A 17,383-nucleotide genomic window follows, 5' to 3' on the forward strand; every position below is an offset into this window, starting at 1 on the left:
TGGGCAGGAATGTTGATGGGGTGTCTCGTATACGACAAGATCCAGCTCAGTTGCTTCTAAGCCTTTACCGAGTGTGTAACGCGACCAAAGTGAAGTTACTTTGGAATGCGTCAGGAATCAAGATGCAGTGCACGACTGAAAAGTGATATGTGATCAAGTTTTTTGTGAAACTGAAGGGTTCGTGTGGTCCGAAGGGACATGGCTAATATCTGTATATTAACATCCACGACAATGAGCTACGCGTAAGGTTGTTTATGGTGAAGCGTAACCTGGCAACGATACCTCAGCGTCCCTACAGTCTAGATCTAGCCCCACATGACTATTTTCCAACCTCTCAGATGAAACGGGACCTGAAAGGATAGTATTGTGGAACGGTAAAAAAAGAAAAGAAATCAGCTTCGAATAATATCTTAAGCATATTCCAATTACGGACTTCCATGGCGAGTACCAACCGTGACATAAGCACTGGCAGTTATTTACTAGTGCAAAAGAGTTTCATTTTAAAGAACTTTATCCCACTGTATATACAAATGCAATAAACTTACTTTAGTGAATGTAGCCCCGATACTTTTTGGACATATCCTGTATATCATAAAACGTAAACATTCTAAAAAAAATAGTGTGGACGTTTCTAAAAGGTTTACTAATAATAAATTGATCCAGTTTATCAAATGTATTTAATAAATTTAAGTGTTTTCTATAAACTGCAATTTTATGCAATTAAAAGTACGCTTATGTATTGCGAGGTTGCCTACAAATATAAGAACGGAAATTTGAATGTTAAATAAGTTACAAAGCTCTCGACCTGATATTCCTCAAGGCTATGAATAATCAGAAAGATGTTTGTTCATAAAGCTTGTCATTCATGTCCACTATCGTTGTGCAAAACTTTGAAGCTGCGAGTTTTTTTTCCCTAGATCTCTAGTTAGAAAGTAAAAATAAATTCCACACCAAAAAAGTAAAACGATGGACATTTATCAAGTTGAACCTCTCTTACCTGGTATATTGTATAAATGTTTTCGTGTTCAAGGTTATGGGTTCAAATCCTGGAGGGAAGGCAAAGCATCCAACGTAATGCAGTGTTTCAGATGACACCTTAACGACGGTCGCATACTGACCAGAAGAAGGTCAACCAAACCGATAAGATGAGACGAGCACACCTTATTTATGTATAATTCTCGTCGTCTCGTCTCGATTCTCGAAAAATGTTACTCGTGTCGTCTCGAAAATTTCTCCTTTTGTTTTGTAAAATTATGTAAGTCACTGACAAAAGTTCTTTTTGTTTGATGAAATTCGCTTTGTATAAACAATTTCAGAATGGAAAGCAATTTGCGTGGTTTTCGGTAAATTAAAAAGAATGTCATTTTCTGTACTTTCCAACCTTGAAACTCGGTGAAACGGTATACGTTCTAGCGTTACTCCCAAAATAAATTTTACTAAACGAAAATAAATTTTGTCGCTGACTGTACAAAATCTACGCCCTTATTACCTTCTTAATTTTATCTAGAAGTTATCAGAATGTGGTATTCTTATAAGTACTGTACTACACAAAATATTAGAATCGAACGTAATTTTGCATCATGAAAACATAACAGACGTTTTGGAAGGTAAACATAATATTCCCTACTTTTCAGACAGTCGCACCAAGGAAAAACGAAAGACCCCGTTTCACTCATAATTACACATCATTTCACTGTTCTACTGAATCTCGTATAACACTATGCCTACAACTAATAAATATCTGGTGCACACTTGATGCCAAAAACAAAATTTTAAAAAATGCTCGAGAAGAAAAAAATGTGTTAAATGTTAACTACACTAGGTGTAGAAAGCTCCAGATAAGTCTGTTAGAATACAGGACGACGCAGGCGCGCTGCCCTTGTCCTTGTCATTAAGCTAGACGTAGTTAAGCCAGTTGCTAACGGATGGCGCTGGAGCGGTTCAAGCCCTCCAAAAGGGCTGTCACGGCAATTGGTTTAGTTTGGTAGTTAGCTACACTACGCGTAGTATGTATAGAGCGCTTTACAGTACGACTGTTTCCATCTGCCGACAGCTATTAATTCGAGTATAAACGGTAGAAAATACCAAGAAGTGATTTTTTAAAAATATATCCAGCGTCCTAAGAATACGTTTAATGTCCTATATCAAGCTCTTCTTCACACTGGAAGTGGAAGAAACCAACCACTTCCGTTTTAACGTTGATCGCCGCCACAATGAATTTGGTAGCAAACAGCAAGAAATTACTATTGATATAGATAAAGTTCAATTTCAAACTTTATTCCAATATTTAAACCGGAAATAGTGAAAAATCTGCGATTTCCGGTTTAAATACTGATCGCCATACTGAAAAGGGGTAATTGATACTAGCTAAGAAGCAATTTCTCAATATGGATTCAGTACCGCGAGATTCAGTAATCTCCATAAAGCAGAAATAGTAAGACATAACAACAACTGATATACAAAACTGATTTTTTTTTTTTTTTTTTGAAGAACAACAATTAAAGGTTGCTGCAGTAATTTGAAAACTTATGATTAAATATGATACTACAAGGTCGTAATAAAGCTCCCTTGTAGCCATATAGTTAGCGTACTTGGGTGTCTTAGGTTCGATTCTCGGTGAGAGCTCATCTGATTCGAAACCCACATTAAGTTGTAGGTCCACATGTTATATAAACTCGGTGCTGAAAGAAATGTTAAACTCTGAATCATTCAACCAACGCTCTCTGTCTCGAACTGGTAAATTTGACTTTTGATAATTATTACATTTGATTCTTATACGAGGGGCGTTCGGAAAGTAACCTCCGATTGGTTAAAAAAAACAAACACCAAAGTAAATATGAAGAATTTATTATATACATCTGAAAACTACTTCTTTGCTCAATTTTTCAACATAGTTTCCATAAACATTCAAGCACTTATATCAATGCACTAGCTTAGAAATTCCATCAGCATAACAATCTCCCGCTTCTGCCTTGAGCCACAGCACTTTCTGTAGCCTAACTTCTGTGTCACTATGCCATATAACACAGTCCTGAAAATTTTTGGAAGTTCATCCGAAAGCTCCGAGATTTGTGAAACGTCAATTTTCACGAACTTTTCCATCAGTTTTTTCAACGAGTTCATCAGTGAACACTGATGGCCTGCCACTCGTCTTTTCATCATAAATATTTGTTTGTCCACTTTCAAATGAACGAACCCATTCACGAACAATTCCTTCATTCATCACATTTGGTCCACACACGGCACGTATAACAGGTCGCGCCTGGTACTTGGCGGGATATTCTATTGCAGTACACATTTTGAGATGCTACAGAACACTGACTGCCCTGATGAACCACTCCCTATATTCCTTACCCAGATCGTTCCCAGAATGCAACGAAAATGACTCTGCGACACTACCGGCTAGAATTGTAACTAACTGCATCGTCTGCTACTGGCAGTAGCTAACTATATCATTGGCTAATTCTATCAGATTCAGACGCTCTGAACGATTTGATTCGTTCCTGCTTTTAGTAGTTCGTAGTACCCAACTTCCTTGACTGGCGGCGCCACAGTCTCCACAGTTTCAGCGGGAAGAGCAGCTGAAACCTCGTATACTATATTATTAGTTTATGCTACAGAACTGGAACTATTAACCAGACAACCTTCACTCAACCACGGCTGGATGCAGACTGCTCTACCGCAGACGTCTGTGCAAAGATGGTACTTCACGCACAGTAACCGATCGCAGGTTACTTTCCGAACGAGCTTCATACATCAGATGGAAATGTTAATACTGTAAGTGATGCATCTGACTCCCTACGTGAAAAGAAGCTGGTTTGTGGTGGACAAGATTGTACCTATTCTTGTTTTTAGGCTTCATGGCTATTTTTATCGTAGCGATTCCTTTATGGTAAATTTCGTGTTTTTTCTCTGGAGGAAGAATGCTGTTGTGACTCTTACGCTAAAAGAACTTATCTTGTTCAAAAACATAAAATCAATCATTGAGTGAATAAAACAGATACATTTTCTACTACAAAATATTGATAATTTTAGATCTCGTAATACTAGTTTGAAGTTAACTGCTAGTATGAACGATTTGACACATCACAGTTGTGTACGATTATCAGTTTTTTTTTTTTTTTGTATTTTTTGTGTTAGATCTAGGTAGGAATGTACAGAAATTTCATATGAATTAAAATTGTATTGTAGAACGTCAATTGAAACACTTTACCATGAAAAAATCATTGAACCTGAAATTAAGTCATCCGAAAAATCAATAAAGCTCACAACAAATCAACTGAACCTATAGAAGGAACAAACCGAACAAAATGGTAAAAAAAAAAAGGCAAAAAAGTATTTCCATTCATACTCAATACAAATAATGGGTATATTTCCATTAATATATGAATCACCAGTATCACTGAAAAATATTTAGTTATTTGGAACAAATCCCAAATTATGCTCAACTCCAACATGAATTAACAAAGCAGGTAAGGATGCCATATAAATAACACGGAAAAAATTACACATAATTAACTACAGCAAATAAAAATTATTTTCTTTCATTATTGCATAGTTCTTCATTTAAAATATAAGATATACGCTATTATGTTATTGTGTAGTATCGCTTTCTTTCAGCTAAATATTAAGAAGAATTTTAGGAATGATCAAAAGAAAAATGAATTGAGAGATTGCAATCTTGACCAAGATTTGATTTGATTTGATTTTTGAATTTAACGTCTCGTTCAGCAGCAAGGCTATATGAGATGCTGACCTACTAATTAACGTGGAATCCGAACCACTTGAGCAATTTTGGCCAAGAATTTCAGTAATGATCAAAAAATGCATTAAAAGATTCCGGCCAATAATTAGTTTTTGGATCAGGGGCCACAACATTTTTGAACGGCACCTGAATTGAGTTTTCATGTGATTAACGAATAACCATATCATACTGAGTTAAAGAGCTCCTTCGTGGCTAAGTGGTTAGCGTACGCGCCTTTGGCGTGGAAGACTCGGGTTCGATTCCCGGCGGGAGCTCATGTGGTTCGGATTCCACGTTAATCAGTAGGTCCACGTCTTATATAGCCTCGCTGCTGAAAGGGACGCTAAACTAAAAAAAAAAATCAAATCACACTGAGTTATGTGAGAGTTTGGGTTTGGCTACACTATATGAAGTTCTCAAGATATGTCATACAAGAAAATTTTTGATTGAAATATACTAGTTGAAACTGCGCTCTTTACACAGCGCATCATTCGCATGTGAGCATAAATCACCTTCTCATTCCTCACAACATATGCACATGTCCCTTTACAGACACCAGTGAAAGACGTCTTGATTAAAAATCGACAAGAGACCGTAAATTGGAGATTTTTTCGATTATTTTTTCTCAATATCTCGCGCCGTTTGCAAGATCTGAGCTTACTTTTGGTTGGAGTTTCTAATTCATGTATGACCAGTGTTTTCTTTCTTCTTGCATGCAGTATGTAATAAGCAAATACATTACATATACAATTAAATATAATGTCAGTTATATATGGTGTTCATTTGGCAAAACACTCAAAAAATAAAGATTTATCAAGAAATGGTTATCCTTCCTTTTTCACTATTATTTGGCCATGGACCAAACGCCTGAGACATATACAACCCTAATATACAACATTGTGGTCTTTGAATGTATATCGCATAGGATATGATGCTTGTTTTAAATTTCAACACTTCCAGCGTACCCTAAAAAAATGTAATAAAGAAATAATGGCCATGTTTTTTTTAATATTCAATTAGAACTGGACAATATACGCAAAATTTCCAATCGATCAGTGAAAACGTCATCTTTTTAGAGCCTGTAGTTTCCGAGATCTCATTGTCGAAAGGATTGACCACAAACATATAAACACAGTTTAAAAGAACTCGGAAGATGGAAGCACAATTTACATGCATTTATTTTAGAGAAGGCTTATTAAAATACAAAGGCTTTGAATAATTTTATATTGTAAACTTTATGAAAAAGGTATAGTTAACTAATTTAGGCTATTTAAAGTACAAATACTTAGTGTTTGTCTCTGTTAAACGTGTAATCACACATAACCGTACATGAAAGATTTGAATGCCAAAGTTATAGATTGGAGCTCAGGCGTTTTTAATTGCTATAGTAGCATTTTAATAGACAGATTTTTTTTTTTTGATCTGGGGAAACAAACTTTTTGAACGCCTTCTATATCGATTTTTTTATTTTATTTATTTATTTATTTATTTATTTTACGGAATAAGCACATCATACTGAGTTAAGTGAGAGTTTGGCTTCGGCTATTAGTTCTACAGATATAAGAGCTACAAGAAAATTGTGGCCTGAAATATATTGAATTTTTTGATCAAAAAAAGGAATATTTAAAAATCTTTAGCTTTTTCATCTTGTCTGATGTTGTTGCTTTCATTCTCGATTCAAATAGCCTGAAAGATTTCACGTTTTACACTCTGATTTTAGAGAAATGGCCACGAGTAGAATCAATGAGCAAAAGCGACGACGAGAAAATTCAACGTAGAGCCAAAGCCACGCAATGGTTTGTTAACGGTTCTTCCTCATTTTGGTTCAACCATTTTTCACAACAAATTTTATACTAAAGGACAGAACCGTAATAAATAAGTAAACAACTCTCTACTAGTAACACAAATAGCCTGCCGCAGTAACATCTGCCCTGGTACACCCTGTATACGTAGCAAGACAAGAAAACAGAAAATATTATTTAGGAATGATGCTGAAAACTCGAACGATACACTCATGCTCGTGAAAGAAACAGAGAGAATTGAGTCAGCGAACAAATCACCAAACACTCCCAAGATAAAGAAAACACTAAAATTAAAACCCTCGTCAGCCCCTCATGGAACATTTCTTTCCTAAGCACATAATAATAATAATAATAATAATAATAATAATAATAATAATAATAATAATAATAATAATAATAATAATAATAGAGTATGGAGAAAACCCTGGAAAGCGCTCATTCGGAACGCGGAGAGAATAGCCATTCTTACGAGCATTAGGAACGAAATGTGAAGCAGTACATGCAGTGGAAGCATCTACGCGAAGGGTGAAGGAAAGTTAGATAATAATAATAATAATAATAATAATAATAATAATAATAATAATAATAATAATAATAATAATAATGCAGAGTTAGCAGTTTTTTTACTCACAGTGCCTCTCTCAAATGGTTATGTTGCTCCATAGCTCAGTCGGGGAAAAAACTATAAAAAGAAATCGTTTTACGTTGAAAGGGGAAAGCAGTTTTAGAGAAAAGTAAAGAGTTGACTCTGGCGATGACTGTGAATCTTCCACAAGTTATATTCTACACAGAATGTATGAGGTGACGTAAGGGCGTGTTTTGGGAGGAAAATGTACGCGTAACGAAGCTTATCTTCTACTTAGTTTCTTATTTACCTTAACAAATCCCAAAAATTCATCGCCGCAGACGGAAAGAGCTCTAACATATACGAGGTACATTAAGAAAGTATTTCCTTTTAAAAATATCGCACATAGAGGGGGCATATTTTGAGTCAAGCGCTGTGAAAATATCCTAACTAAAAGAAACTATAGCATTTAAAACTATAGTAGCAGAATACCCGCTTTTCACACGGGGAGAATACGTTTCATTTTTGACATAAACGGCTGAGCTTGCATTTAAACGGCATCGGAAGTGTCACTGTTCGTCTCGGCGACCTCAAAAAATATGAATTCGACACTAATATCGGTCATTTTCAATCATTATATATATATATATGTGTCCCCTCCTTCCCCTCCCCTAAACTCCACCGTCAAAATGAAATGACAAAAAACATCCCAGCCTTGAACCTCGTCTATACTGATAATTTGATTGACGATCGGTCGGGTGGTTCAAGAGTTAAATCACAAACATAGTCACTGGGGTTCCATTGCCGGTGGATTCCACGTCTCATATAGTCTCGCTGCTCAAAGGGACGCTAAATTCTAATCCATCCACGCATTGAAATATAAGGTGTCTTGAATAATAACACACTCTATAAAATAGAATATCCCTGTAACTAAAGCACAAAGGTATATTTTTTTTTAGTAATAATTCAGAAGGCAATGAGTAAGATAACCTTTTCGTTTCATGTAGGATTATAACAAACATGCCAGAGAATCAGTTGTCGTTTGATCCACGTAAGCGAGTGCTAAAGTGTTGTTAGAAACCGGAGAATGCGAGTCAGGTTGGACGACAATGGAGGGTTGAAACTGCAATCCTTCAAGGATTAAGAGATGTGAAGAATGGATGGTGTTGAAGAAAGGGAAGTTAAGCGGACATAGAAAGTGTTGCTACAGTGATCCCCAAGGAGGTTCAGTATAGCACAACTGTGAAGGAAATGGATAGGGGAAGCCGAAAGTCCCATTATCCCCTATGTACGTCTTGAATATGGATGTTAGTGGATCTGAGGTAAACAGAGTATAATATCAGAAGATGAATGTACTCTGAAGAGGATATAGTCAGCACTTTATTCCAGTATCTTTGTGTACACCATCATTTTCATAACAGAATAAGTCGCCTTAAGGTACAGTGTAAAATTCTACGCTGTATTACTGAAGTTATCGTAGGAAATATACTTTGAACAGCTTAAGTGGTGAGGGTTGGCAACTATCTGCTTGATATACCCTACAATGCTTTACCACACAACGAGAGGTTGGGACTTATGTGGGACCAGTCCAGAGGTGCTCATAACCGTGGAGAACTCCGGTCAATCCATCAATTGGGAAACACTTCACTTTGATATTCTCTCACGGTAAGCGAATAATGTGCCAGTGCTTCATCTTGCTGAAACCATATTCCTACGATAAGGTCTCTAAAACATAATCAATCTAAACATGCAACACAAAAACAGATATCAAAGACGCTTACTTACAGTTGTATGTTTTCATAATGTACGGTTCCAGCGTCTGTGTAAGTCCAACTTATTAATAGAAACCTAAAAAGAAAGAGAGATAATACAAATAAGATTATAAATAGAAGTACTTCTACATTGTAAAACTATCATAAACTTCCAAGCTATGCAGAATCGATACTGAAATAGGAAAAAAAAAGGTAACATTTAACTTCCGGGTTGCAACTGAAGAATAAAGTCAAAGGTGGAACGTTTTCCTCGCACGCTGAATCCATACCGAAAAGTTTCTGACCATCTCTTACAATTATTGTTGTAGGAAATCAATAATGAAAGCGGAAGCTGAAAGGCTACTAGGGCGTACAGTCAGCGATAAAAGTTCTTTCCGTTTGATGAAATTAGTTTCGTAAATAACTTCAGTATGGACGGACAACCTGAGTACAGTTTTCAGTAAATTAAAAAGAATGAAATTTTCTGTACGTTCGAGCCATATTACTATTATTTCCAAAATAAATTTTACCAAATGGAAATAACTTTTGTCGCTGACTATGCAAGAATACGAGCTGATGTCAGTCTATTCTCGAAATCTTAAACTGTTTAAAAATACAGCTTCTGGCTATTTTTTTTTTACCGCTTTTATACCGAAAATGACAGACTGCCATTTATTCCGAAGTTCGTCCTCCTCCTGATTTTCGACAAAAAGGTTAGGTTAGGGTATGCTAGATATAAATGAGCATCATCAAAAAATGTTCCATTCGTTGCTGCCTTTCACCAATTGCAACTTTCATCAGGTGATTTACCGTTAAATGAAAAGTATAACTTTCCCCACCTGCAACTTGTTAGACTGATTTTCAGGACTTGAAAAATCCACTCTTACTCGCCAGTGGCGAGTACATTTTTCACATTTGGCCAGTAAAGTCCGATCAATCGACAAGAAATTTAAGAATAAATAATATGTCATATTTTTTTTTAATTTGCAAGAAACATGCCAATAAAAATAAAAAATAATTGGTAGAGGAGAAGGGGGAAAGCGTACGAAGGGGTTAAGGATACAAATCGCTAAAATCAGGAGAAAAAATATGCATATTGCGATACTACCATCATGTGACGATAGAAAGTTATGGCAGCGAGCAAGTAAACATTTGTGAAGTAGATACAAAGGACAGGAAATCTGGGTAAGAAAGTTTATTGTTCTTTACTTTGATGTAACATTGCGGTTTAGGAATTTAAGGAATATGCGACAAAATTGACAATATATTTGAATGTGCTAGTAATAGGGAGATTTTACTGCATATTATAGAGCACACCTTGCACTTGTCTCGCACTGGTGTCACGAGATGGGTATGCAGTGTTCTGGGCTAGTCCACTATATGGACAGGGGGACGGAGTACGCACGCATAGTTGGGTAAGGATATGCGTGCGTACTCTTGTTTTCAGAAGCTTATTATAAGACTGCAAATATTGGAAATGCTATGTCTGGTTTTGAACAATGTGGTATAGTTCCACAAGATCCAAACAAATTCACCGATGGAGACTCTTTGCCATCTGTGTATCAATTCCGAAAGCGAGTCGGAAAACGATTCTAGTGGTTCCGATGATGAAAATATACCTTCAGTTGCAACAAATGTTTAACCATCTCTTGAAATTCAACAATCAGAAACTCACTGTTCATCAAAAGACATCATCACTCCCGGACCGTCAACGTCATATTGTCCACTACTTTCAATAAGCCCTCCGCCAGCAGCCACACGATCTCCAAACGCTAAACGCAAAATTACTGGTAGACAATCTGAAATATTATCATAGCCACCTTTTAAACAGAATTTGTCTCCGAAACGTTCTCGTCCAAGAGCTACAACAAGTAATGACAAGCGGCAGAACATTAAAAGTCTCCAAAGAAAATTTAAAATGAAAAGCCCTTCTAATAAAGCAAACAACAAAAGTTGTAACATCTTATATGAGTGTCTAGCATGTGATGGCATCTATAGTGGTCCTCCAGCAGAAGATTGGATTAAATGTAAGAAGTGTACAGTGTGGTGGCATGAACAGTGCACATCTTACGAAAGACTTGGCAATTATATTATTTGTGATTTATGTTAAATTTTCTTAGTACGTACTTTTTCCCTTTCACATCCGTACTCTTGCCCCACATATAGTGGCAAGTGTATGCAATTGTATGTTCTTGTTTCTTGAAATCCCACATTGTAACTATATATATGGGGGGTGATGCAAATATTTCATGCTTTAAACTTCAAAGTTTAAAATGCAAGCACAAGTTTTGTTCTTGTAGACATTATTTTCAATAATACACTAATTAGAATAAAATTCGCGTATTCTTGCCCCTCCTCCCTACATTTTTACTGTGTCGCAAAGTGATTTTTGTTTATTTGTATAAATACTGACTGCAAAATGGTCTAGCTAGTAGACTTGTTGACTGTCTAGTACTAGCAAGGAAGATTTTTCAAGACCTGCTGATTATTCCAGCACTTTCACACAGTTTCAAAAGATTTTACTCATTACCACCGTATTGTTTCACAAACTGTACTACTGTTAGCTCACATCCACGGCAACGTTTCTGTACACCTGCAGCCATGTTCAGGACAGAAATGCTCGTTACTTTTCCACAACTAATCATGCGGTAACTTTGCGCCAAGTAGTTCCCTCCGTTTACCCAATAGTTCCATGATTATAACCGCTTATAAAAGAAAATGAGTACAACTTCCGCTCTCCTTACATATTATCAAGAACATAAACGAGCAAATTATCAATTTCTTCACAGTAAATTTTCACAATTTTCATGGAAACGGACGACCAATTTTGGAATTTAACTCGACAGATTTCTACACTTCCGGTAACAACAGAAGAATAAAATTGGAAGTCGAACCTACCCGTTGTGTATGGAATACCAAAAAAAAACTTGCTTTCTGGTATCCATTACCGCACGGTGATCAGTGTTGAAATTAGAATTCGTTGCTTTCTACACATCCAAGAGCAGAAAATATCGAAGTCAAACTTGTAGGAACGCTGACGTCATCTCCGAAAGCCATTTCTCGCTGTCTTTTTCCATCTGAATTCTACTGAGATCGTTATTGGAAGTTTCTTGTGAAGTTCTACCATTTATGGTTTTAGCACAAAGATATGGGTAGATATGAAATCTATTCTTAGAACGCTAAATCAAGTGTAGAGAACCAGTGTATATTATCAATTTTGTTCTATGATGATCAACATTAAAACCGCAAAAGGGTGTTTTTTCCACTTTCAGTTTGAACAGAAGGATGAAAAGAACTATATTCTTGGAACTCTGAATTGGCTTTTTTGGAAAAGTTCTCAGTTCACTATCCCTTACGTTAAGGTTATAGTACTTATCCACAGAGTACGGGCAAAACTCGTTTTGCAAAACTTCCGATACTTGTGCATAACAAGCCTAGAATCATAAGTGTGCATTTACCGTGTTAAATACAAGGCTCTAAGCATGAAGGAGGAAAATAATAAACGAAATGAATGATTATGGAAGAATCCGTGGAAATGAATGAAGTGGGAACAAATAATATCCTTAATTCTTGAACAAAATAATCAACATCAATGAATCCTGGATCAGACATTATGATCCTGAATGAAAGCAGAGGTCTAGAACAAATCGAAAAGAAGAAAACGCGAACTGTAACTGCTTCAGGAAGAACAGTTTCCCCGTAGGATAACGCTACGCTATATGTGTCATGGCAAACAACGGAAACTTTCGAGAAAACTGGAATCCAGTCTCTAGACCATCCTCCATACAGACCTGATGTCGCACCTTGCGATTTCAACGACCACTTCCGTCGGGGTTGACTCCAGGACTTCAGTGTACCCAGAACATCACACTTGATGTTATCCTTTCGAAAGTCAACAAATCAAGAGAATTTCGGAAACATCCCAAACCATCCGCTCTTATTTGCTTGTTCATTGTAACACAGGACAGTGGATTTCTTGTTCGTGTTCTATTCACATCCTTCCATTCTATTGACTGATTTCATTATAAAGAGTCTCAAAGAGGAATACAGAACCACAACCAGTCACTAATCGCCGGAAAGACATTTCACGGTATTTATTGTACAGATATAACAATTCTTGGCACATTGTCATACATTTTTCTTTCTGTAGGACAGTGAGTCTCTGATGAAAACACAGAGCCCAACCAGTCCACATTTTACGTATAAGCGAATATGTCCACGCACATCATTCAGCATTACACCACGCTCGAGATAGAATGGGTCAATGTCAATGAACCATGGGTCAAGAGTGGGTCGTGAGTAAAAAGCCGTAATCCACTGTGACCCACAATCCACCTTGGTCTACTCCACTCTGATCCATCGACCCACCATGACCCATTCAGACCCACCGACCTACTCTACTCAATGAATTCTAGACAGCATCTTCTGAACACTGATGAATTTATCTACGTTTTATTTTCAAGGCCTCCATTTTTCTTCTTTCTTTATTATTGGTTTTTATTTACTTGCCTAAGATTAGTACATATAAGTGGAAAAAGAACTTCAGGCACTTTTGGATATTGATATTTGTAATTGTAATAATAGGAATAAGACTTACTACTTGACTCTCGAGAGACAGTCGAATTTTATACTCTTTTTCCTTTACGTTTGCCTACTTTCCCTCGATTTGAGACTTTCAAATTTCTTCCTATTTTGCACTGAAAAGTATCTGTAAGCTAACAAAAACCTAATTACATAAGATAATTAAATTGAAATTCATCGTATTACGGCCCATGACTAACATTTTACCATTTTATATCGTAAAGGTCACATCCACCGGTATTGTAACAGAACGGTGCCTGAGCGATTGACCGTAGAACTCCGATTAGTGATAATTTCACAACCTTGCTTTATTACAAGTGTAAACTATTTAGTCAATGGAGAGGAGGGCGTAGATCAGAATGGGTCATGGTTGGTGATGGGTCAGAGTGGGTCGTGGATCACGGTAGGTGGTGGGTCAGTGGGTCGTGGACCAAGTTTTCAAGGACCAATGCCAACTGTGCACCACGCTTCACATTATGACTAGTGATGTCAATCGGCTGGGCTCGAGCCCTGAGCCACCGGCTCAGCTCGAGCTCCGACTCGGTTCAACTGAGCCAACAGCTCGAGCCGGTGTAGCAGGAAAATCAGACCCCAGGAAAATTGTCACCCCGGGGTGCTATTTTTCCCAGGAAAATAAGACCCCAGTAATCACCTTTACACGGGGTGATACTTTACCTAGGAAAATTATCACCCCGGGGTGTTAATTTTCCCAGGAAAATTGTCACCCCGGGGGCATAAATTTCCCGAATATCAATTAAAAATGTACATATGGGGGTATAATTTTCCTGCCCAGGAAAAATGGACCCCCACCTAAAAAACGCTGAAAACAACCACCGAAAAATTCAATCTTTTGTCATTTCATTAGTCTTTAGGAACGAGATTTGTCCACACAGTAGGGTGGGGGTATAATATTCCTGGCCAGGAAAAATGGACCCCACCTAAAAAAACGCTGAAAATAAAAACCAAAAATTAAAACTTTTGTCAATTCATATGTCTTTAGAAACGAGATCTGTCCACACAGTAGGGTGGGGGTATAATTTTCCTGGCCAGGAAAAATAGACTACACCTAAAAAAAACGCAGAAAATAAAAACCAAAAAATTAAAACTTTTGTCATTTCATATGTCTTTAGAAAGCCGATTTGTCCACACTGTAGGGTGGGGGTATAATTTTCCTGGCCAATAAAAATGGACCCCTACCTAAAAACGCTGAAAACAACCACCGAAAAATTCAATCTTTTGTCATTTCATTAGTCTTTAAAATGCCGATTTGTCCACACAGTAGGGTGGGGGTATAATTTCCCTGGCCAGGAAAAATAGACCCCCACCTAAAAAACGCTGAAAACAACCACCGAAAAATTCAATCTTTTGTCATTTCATTAGTCTTTAGGAACGAGATTTGTCCACACAGTAGGGTGGGGGTATAATATTCCTGGCCAGGAAAAATGGACCCCACCTAAAAAAACGCTGAAAATAAAAACCAAAAATTAAAACTTTTGTCAATTCATATGTCTTAAGAAACGAGATCTGTCCACACAGTAGGGTGGGGGTATAATTTTCCTGGCCAGGAAAAATAGACCCCACCTAAAAAAACGCTGAAAATAAAAACCAAAAAATTAAAACTTTTGTCAATTCATATGTCTTTAGAAACGAGATCTGTCCACACTGTAGGGTGGGGGTATAATTTTCCTGGCCAGGAAAAATGGACCCCTACCTAAAAAACGCTGAAAACAACCACCGAAAAATTCAATCTTTTGTCACTTCATTAGTCTTTAGAATGCCGATTTGTCCACACAGTAGGGTGGAGGTATAATTTTCCTGGCCAGGAAAAATAGACCCCACCTAAAAGAACGCTGAAAATAAGCACCAAAAAATTAAAACTTTTGTCATTTCATGTCTTTAGAAACGAGATTTGTCCACACAGTAGGGTGGGGGTATAATTTTCCTGGCCAGGAAAAATGGACCCCACATAATACAACGCTGAAAATAACCACCAAAAAATTAAAACTTTTGTCATTTCATGTGTCTTTAAAAACGAGATTTGTCCACACAGTAGGGTGGGGGTATAATTTTCCTGGCCAGGAAAAATTGACTCCACCAAAAATAAACGCTGAAAATAAGCACCAAAAAATTAAAACTTTTTTCATTTCATGTGTCTTCAGAAAAGAGATTTGTCCGCGCAGTAGGGTGGGGGTATAATTTTCCTGGCCAGGAAAGATGGATCCCACCTAAAAAAAAACGCTGAAAACAACCACCGAAAAATTCAATCCTTTGCCATTTCATTACTCTTTAGAAACGAGATTTGTCCACACAGTATGGTGGGGGTATAATTTTCCTGGCCAGGAAAAATTGACCCCACCTAAAAAAACGCTGAAAATAAGCCCCAAAAATTAAAACTTTTGACATTTCATTAGTCTTTAGAAACGAGATTTGTCCACACAGTAGGGTGGGGGTATAATTTTCCTGGCCAGGAAAAATGGACCCCACCTAAGAAAAACGCTGAAAATAAGCACCAAAAAATTTAAACTTTTGTCATTTCATGTGTCTTTAGAAACGAGATTTGTTCACACAGTAGGGTGGGGGTATAATTTTCCTGGCCAGGAAAAATGGACCCCACCTAGAAAAACGCTGAAAACAACCACCGAAAAATTCAATCCTTTGCCATTTCATTACTCTTTAGAAACGAGATTTGTTCACACAGTAGGGTGGGGGTATAATTTTCCTGGCCAGGAAAAATGGACCCCACCTAAAAAAACGCTGAAAATAACCACCAAAAAATTTAAACTTTTGTCATTTCATGTGTCTTTAGAAACGAGATTTGTCCACACAGTAGGGTGGGGGTATAATTTTCCTGGCCAGGAAAAATGGACCCCACCTAATAAAACGCTGAAAATAAGCACCAAAAAATTAAAACTTTTGTCATTTCATGTGTCTTTAGAAACGAGATTTGTCCACACAGTAGGGTGGGGGTATAATTTTCCTGGCCAGTAAAAATTGACCCCACCTAAAAAGCGAGAAAATAAGCACCGAAAAATTAAAACTTTTCTCATTTCATGTGTCTTTAGAAACGAGATTTGTCCACACAGTAGGGTGGGGGTATAATTTTCCTGGCCAGGAAAAATTTACCCCACCTAAAAAAACGCAGAAAATAACCACCAAAAAATTTAAACTTTTGTCAATTCATATGTCTTTAGAAACGAGATCTGTCCACACTGTAGGGTGGGTGTATAATTTTCCTGGCGAGGAAAAATGGACCCCCACCTAAAAAACGCTGAAAAGAACCACCGAAAAATTCAATCTTTTGTCACTTCATTAGTCTTTACAATGCCGATTTGTCCACACAGTAGGGTGGGGGTATAATTTTCCTGGCCAGGAAAAATAGACCCCACCTAAAAAAACGCTCAAAATAAAAACCAAAAAATTAAAACTTTTGTCATTTCATATGTCTTTAGAAAGCCGAAATGTCCACACAGTAGGGTGGGGGTATAATTTTCCTGGCCAGGAAAAATGGACCCCACCTAAAAGAACGCTGAAAATAAGCACCAAAAAATTAAAACTTTTGTCATTTCATGTGTCTTTAGAAACGAGATTTGTCCACACAGTAGGGTGGGGGTATAATTTTCCTGGCCAGGAAAAATGGACCCCACCTAATAAAACGCTGAAAATAATCACCAAAAAATTAAAACTTTTGTCATTTCATGTGTCTTTAGAAACGAGATTTGTCCACACAGTAGGGTGGGGGTATAATTTTCCTGGCCAGGAAAAATTGGCTCCACCTAAAATAAACGCTGAAAATAAGCACCAAAAAATTAAAACCTTTTTCATTTCATGTGTTTTTAGAAACGAGATTTGTCCACGCAGTAGGGTGGGGGTATAAATTTCCTGGCCAGGAAAGATGGACCCCACCTAAAAAAAAACGCTGAAAACAACCACCGAAAAATTC

At 37.1% G+C, this 17,383-nt stretch overlaps 1 protein-coding gene across 3 annotated transcripts in view; it reads right to left on the reverse strand.

Annotated features, from left to right (window-relative positions):
• LOC145674559 (protein bric-a-brac 1-like) overlaps nt 1–17,383 on the reverse strand; it is a 1,152,100-nt gene that overhangs the window by 801,941 nt on the left and 332,776 nt on the right. For all 3 annotated transcript variants that reach the window (XM_081744738.1, XM_081744734.1, XM_081744736.1), the window contains one exon: nt 8,897–8,959. The gene's annotated coding sequence lies outside the window, so the exon portion shown is untranslated. The remainder of the gene's footprint in view (nt 1–8,896; nt 8,960–17,383) is intronic.

The sequence above is a fragment of the Thermobia domestica genome, chromosome 17 (genome assembly GCF_964235325.1).
Source record: "Thermobia domestica chromosome 17, izTheDome1.hap1.1, whole genome shotgun sequence".
In the NCBI taxonomy this organism is placed as follows: domain Eukaryota; kingdom Metazoa; phylum Arthropoda; class Insecta; order Zygentoma; family Lepismatidae; genus Thermobia; species Thermobia domestica.